We start from the raw sequence: 6,415 nt of genomic DNA, 5'->3' as shown, positions 1-6,415 counted from the left end.
GTTCACGCATTCTCGCATGTGTTCTAGTAATTCATCGTTTTACACGACGCAATTTTGACTGCGCCTTCGTACATTCCACAGATTGCGCAATGACGTGCCCAGTGTAAAACGGCCTTTAGTGTCCAATCCAAGCGAAAGCTTATGGAATTTAGCAGTGGAAGAATTCGGAACTGCAAGGGTCAATTTTGTCAGATTGTGCAAGTACGTGCCCCGTGTAAAACGGCCTTAAGAAACGTTCGTGGGAGATTTATTGTCCTTTTATTGCTGAATTTTTAAACTCTGTCATAATTCGCATTGTATAGAAAACGTTAAACGAGCCCATTATTGATTTTAAGGAGTTTTTTTTCCTTAAATGGAAGGAATGGTAAACTCAGTTTTTACGAATAAGCCCACAGTGAGATTCCGTACCGAATCAGAAATATTTTCGGTCTCGCTTATATTTTATTTATGGCATTACTTGAATGGCCATGGTGGTAAAAAAAATCGTATTATTTTGGATTTCCAAATCAATTAAATGATACTGTCCGTAGCAGAATTTTTCCAGTGCAAAGCATCATCTCTTACTTATTATCAGTTTTACTGCGAGGTTGATGAAAAATGGCGATATGAATGGATTATCTTTTTTTGACATTTTATTTACCGAATAAATTCTTCTGTGGAGTGGTATTTAATATCATCTGCTCTTTATTTGTTTTATCGGGTAACTTTTATGCATGATTATTACGGATGACAAGGAATTATTTGAAATCAGGTCGATATTGTTTCAAATTTTCTGAATGAAAGTTATAATTCTCATAGGTAAAAATTGGAGTTATTATACGAATTTTGAATGTTTACCATATTTTTCATCGGTTAATATTTTTTATGATTGACTGCAGCGTATAAATCTCTCTAATATATACAAGTTGAATTTGTCATTTAATACAGGTGGTGTTAAAGTCTTATGAAGACATTGACCGCTTTCTTCAATTCTCTACGGTAGATCAAAAGTTTTAGTGCTAAGAAACATCTTGCTCTGTGGCCTTAATTTGTATTTTCAAGTAACTCTTTTGTGTCTTTTTAAGAAATATTTTTTCATGCCAAAATCGTTTACTTTAGTCTCTCGCGGTGTTTGGAGCGTGTGTAGTAACGCCGATTTGCATTCCGACGATAAGTCTCGACTATGAGGTGGACGATCACGCGATGGGCCGATAGGCCGAGAAATAGAAGATCTAAATGAATATCACCCAACTTTAAAGGCCGCTGTACACGGTGAATAATCTTGCGAATGATCGTGCTGAATGATCATGCCATCATTCACGGGATCATGCGAGCAAAAAAGGAACATGTTCTAATTTTCACTGAATGATCATGTGCATGACGGTTCATTCGCGAATTTTTCCGCTATACGCGGCGAATGATTTTATTCGCATGATCATTCAGCGTGATCATTCGCACGATCATTCGTATTATCAATCGCATAATCATTCGCATGATCATTCGCATGGTCATTCGCCGTGTATAGTGGCCTCAATGTTAGTTTTACTTTCACTTTCCAATTTTTTGTAGAAGAATTGATATCTTTAGGTTTTCAGTATATTGTTTCCAATAACTGCTGATATTTTCTCGATGGATTTTGATGATATAGAACCACAAAAGTATTTCTAGGCGCAAAATTTGTTTAATGCTGGAAAATATCTAATTCTCTAACTTTATTCGGTATTGTTAATTATCTGTTTTGTGTCTTTCAGAGGAATATTTTTCTTTTCCGGGACGAAATTGTTTATTTTAGTCCCTCGCGGTACACGGAGCGTATGGAGTACGTCCGACCTGCACAATTTCATTTTCCGACGAGAAGTCTAGACTGTGAGCTGGACGATCACGCGATGGGACGATTACGTCGCGCGGCCCATTCATGAGCTAGCCTCGGATTTATCGGTTACCCGGACACTACACTCCCTGGGAAAGGGGAACAAAAATGGCGCCTCTCCCTCATTTATCCGCAATGGCGGAGTTGCGGTGAAACGACGGGGGTACCTTGCCTTCCCCTCAAAGTCCCATTGATCGTATCGTTATGTATTAATATATATATACTCTCGCAATACGGCGATGAATATGCCATCATCTTGACTTGACGAGGCGACCCTCCGTGAGTTTTACGACTCGTATTATTACTCGGGTCTTTCCTTCCCGAATTGGCGTGCACCTGATCGCTTAACCCTCTGCGCGTAATGCGCATAAAAGAAAGATATGAGAGTGATCCTTCCGAGTCGGTAAAAACCTACTCAGAGGGAAGTCCATGATAGCGAGGTGTACTGGCAAGTAATTGTGGTGTTTGTGCGTGTTCGGAAAACGAAATATATGCCATAGGGAAAAAGGGAGATAGGAATGGGAAAGATAGGGTGTTGGGAAGAAAATTAAGGACACATTTAGATTTAATTAGTAGGGATGCATTTAGATTAGGTTTGTTAGGACTAATTTAGATAGCTCTTACCAACGTCCAAACGCTGTATCCATCCCTTTCCTGTCTCCCCTTTTTGGTCTAGTAAAGAGCTCGTACAAAACTTAAGTATAAAATGTTCGTAATAACAAAAAAAAAAGGCGTATAACATCATAATTTTTGTCCATCGCCGTATTAATTTAGGAGTTATTACTGAATGACTGCTGTTTTTAAAGTCAAATCAGGATAGGTTAATGGAAATGACTCTACAGTCAGTTCAAATAGGTGGAAAAAGTAACTTTAAAAATATAAGGATTGAATAATCCATGTTTTCTGTAAGATTATTTTACTATTTCAATGAATATAGTACATGAAAATCCCTCTATTTGGCTCAGCTCAAATTCAAGGAAAAAGTAAATTTTAATTTAAAAAAATGAATAATAACATCTTCCATATTCTCTGAATCATTTTTTTACTTTTAATGAGCATGGCTCTTGAACATGGTAGGTGAAAATGGCTCTAAGGTCAGCTGAAATACTTGGAAAAATTAACTTAAAAAATATAAGGATTGAATCATACATGTTTTCTGTGCCATTATTTTACTTTTTAATGAACATGGTACATGAAAATATCATTAGGTCAGCTTAAATATGTGGAAAAAGTAATTTTAAAAATATGGAATAACATCATCAATATTCTCTGTGCCATTATTTTGCTTTTTAAGTCCGTTGGATGACTTATGTGGAACCAAAACATTTTTTTTCCTTACGATTTGCGAAAAATGCTCGTTTTGAAACGCGCAGTCGCGGTCCGTTCTTTTTGTCTATTTTGTCTCAGCCTCCTTTTCCCTTTCCCATCCAGTTACACGGTTTGGACATCAAGCGAGGGGGTGTGCGTTCGTATAAGCGTGATAATGGTGGTGGCAGCGGTAGAGCTTTTTACGGCTCTACCTTATCACCGCGTGGCGACCGCTGGGATATGTTTATGTCTGCTTTATAACCTCGCTCCCTCCCTCTCTCTTTAGATGTGCCCGACCACATTGCAGCTTTGTAACGCGCCGGTGCGCAATAACAGTATGAATAAAACCTTAAAGGAAGCGTTTTAGCCCAGTTAGAGTGAGAAATAGAGATGCGAAGATTATGTGCTAGTGAGAGTTTTGAGTACCAGGTGGTCCTTTCGTACTCCTCTTATTCCGTCCACTCTACCTCTCTTATGCTCTGTGCTATTTTATTATATATTACACCTTTCCTTTCCGCCCGAGAGGCTCTTAACGGCCCCGGAGCTTTAAATAGGGCAAAATTAATCATCTCCCGGGCTAACCACGCACACGTGTGTGAAATTTCTGCTCTGGGACCCCTCCGAGGCACACATCCACGTTCACCTCTTTCCCAGCGTCCTTTCCGCCCATTCCCTCTAGCCTTTAAAAGGGTTTCTATTAAGGGCTTTTTCCAGCTACCCCTGGAGCCATTCCCTTCCTTGAGGCCGCTTTACACGGTGAATAATCATGCAGAATGATGACGTGATCATTCACAAGATCATGCGAGCAGCATAGAACATGTTCTAATTTTTACTGAATGATCATGCGCATGAAAGTTGATTCACGAATATTTCCGTCATACACGGTGAATGATCATGCTGAATGTTCATGCGAATGCAATCATTCGCCGTGTATAGCGATTGTAAGAGCCTTTATTCCATTGAGATTGTGCCTTTACTCCAACCGCTTTTTTAACTCTTCTCGTCCTGGATGGGCGTGCAGTTGTTCTCTACCTTAAGCTATTCGATATACACCTACTGCTTATTTTATTTCGATGAACACCGTGTTTTTAGGCATAAGACAGTTTTCCATTAACTTATCAATTAAGGCCGCTATATACGGCGAATTATTTCATTCGCATGATCATTCCGCGTGATCATTCACCGTAACTGATGGAACAATTCGCGAATGAACCTTCATGCGCATGATCATTCAGTGAAAATTAGAACATGTTCTATTTTGCTCGCATGATCCTGTGAGTGATCACGTGATCATTCACCATGTATAACGGCCTTTAGAATATTGATGCATCGGTTCGTCTAAAATAGGTTCTTAACCAACTATGCCCATATTTTTTTTCAAAATGGAAATGTAAAACTTCGTATTTTTTTATCTTGCTTAGTAGAAAATGTTATCAAAGTAGTTCATTTTTATTTTGTGTTTTTTGGACGAAATCTAGGATGCTTATGTTAGAGTTTTACATTTTTTCGCAAATTCGTCGGTAAATTATAGTCAAGTGATAAAATGAGTTTAGAAAGCGTCAGTGTTCTGTTAAACGTATATGTTTATATTATGAGGGTTAAATTACAAAATTTAAGTAAGATTTGTTGTTACCTGTATATAGTGAGGTGAAGCAAACAAGCATGGAAAAGAGTTTAGCAGCGAAGAGAGTAAATAGCTTATTTTCTGCATATCGACCTGTTTTTTTGATGATATTCCTCAAATCTGCATGCATTGAAAACATCTGTCTCTTATGCGTCGATGTATTTCTAACACCAGTTTTTCCTTGTGGAGAGCCGCTTCTTGTGGGTGGGATCTGGTTGCGGGCGAAGGGTATGAGGACTTTTGCGACCTCTAGCTATTTCTCTCTTATTGCGCAGAATAATCGTCTCTTACCCACTTTTGTGAGCTTCATCCCCAAAAATCCATTAAGGAACCACCTCCACCACCTTTATTTTTTATTCTCTTACTCCCATTCCCTCTCCTACCCTCTTTCAACCCCTTATCTTGGTCGCCGAAATTTTCTCAACCCCATCCTACTCCAGTTCTGCCTCCCTACCTCTCACAATCAGCCTCCATCGTCGTTGCATCGGTCGTCATTCACCAATATTTGTTATTATTGCAGATTGTGATACATTTAAAATTGAAAAATAGTATAATAAATATTTGCAATTAGTAGAATAGTAGTATTCTACTAATAGTATAATTAGTAGAATAGTAGTATGTTAGTAGAATAAATATTTGCAATATTGCCTCTGAATTAATTTTCTCAAGACGTATTTCGTTGTTTCAGCATTTTTTGAATGCATCATGTGCAGCGAGGTTCTTCCATAAATGTCCTATTGCTTGACGCACTTGAAACTGTTGCTGTGAGCTAAGCTGCATTTACCATTCGAAGTAGGAACGTTTAATGAAAAGAGGAAAGAAACTGGTGTTTCAGTTGGGATAGCAGTTAGCGAAGTTTGAAAGCTCACTATCAGGAAAGTTCAGATTTGAGAATGTTGTAGTCCTCGTGTGAAAAAAATATTATGTGGAAACGTGTGTCCAATCTATTCAATGGCACCCATCATATTGCTTTTTTGTCCTTCAGAGTGGTGAAGTTTTTATCTAACTTGAAGTTCAGGTACTCATGCATAAATTCCTGTCCTATTTTCTTTCTCTCTCGAGGATCTTTGTAGCGCTTTCATTCTACTTTCATTAGCTGTCATTCAATCGTTTATGGTGTACACAATCAAATCACATGTATAAACTTTTCTCGGGATTCCGAGCGGGTAAGATTTTGTAAGAGCGCCGACGTTTCGGGTTCCGACTCGTAACCCATTCTCACGGCTACTTGTAATATTGAGAATATGAATGCTACTTGTTTTTTTTTACTCTCTCCCACTCTGTGCGAATCATGCCACTTGTAGAGTATATTAATTCATTGTTTTCAAGTGCTGCTGCATATGTTTTTTCCCGTTATTTATGCTTCCACCGTTAGGCTAAGATTTCATATCGTATAAGACATTGTTGATTATTAATGGGAGTCTTGTGGCACAGTAATGAAGGCACTGGCTGGCGGATGAATGACCATCCGATGGTCATTCTGTTCGCCGGGAAAGTGTTAAATCTTACATAATAAACTGGCATGCTTATGGAAGGAATGGGGAATATCTTATTTTGGCAACCGTGCTTCCCTTTACTACAGACTATGTTCATTGTGTATGGCATCTCAATACTGTTCTCTGTACCGTGCAATT

This window comes from Ischnura elegans, chromosome 9, assembly GCF_921293095.1.
Source record: "Ischnura elegans chromosome 9, ioIscEleg1.1, whole genome shotgun sequence".
In the NCBI taxonomy this organism is placed as follows: Eukaryota; Metazoa; Arthropoda; class Insecta; order Odonata; family Coenagrionidae; genus Ischnura; species Ischnura elegans.
This window is presented reverse-complemented; position numbering follows the sequence as displayed.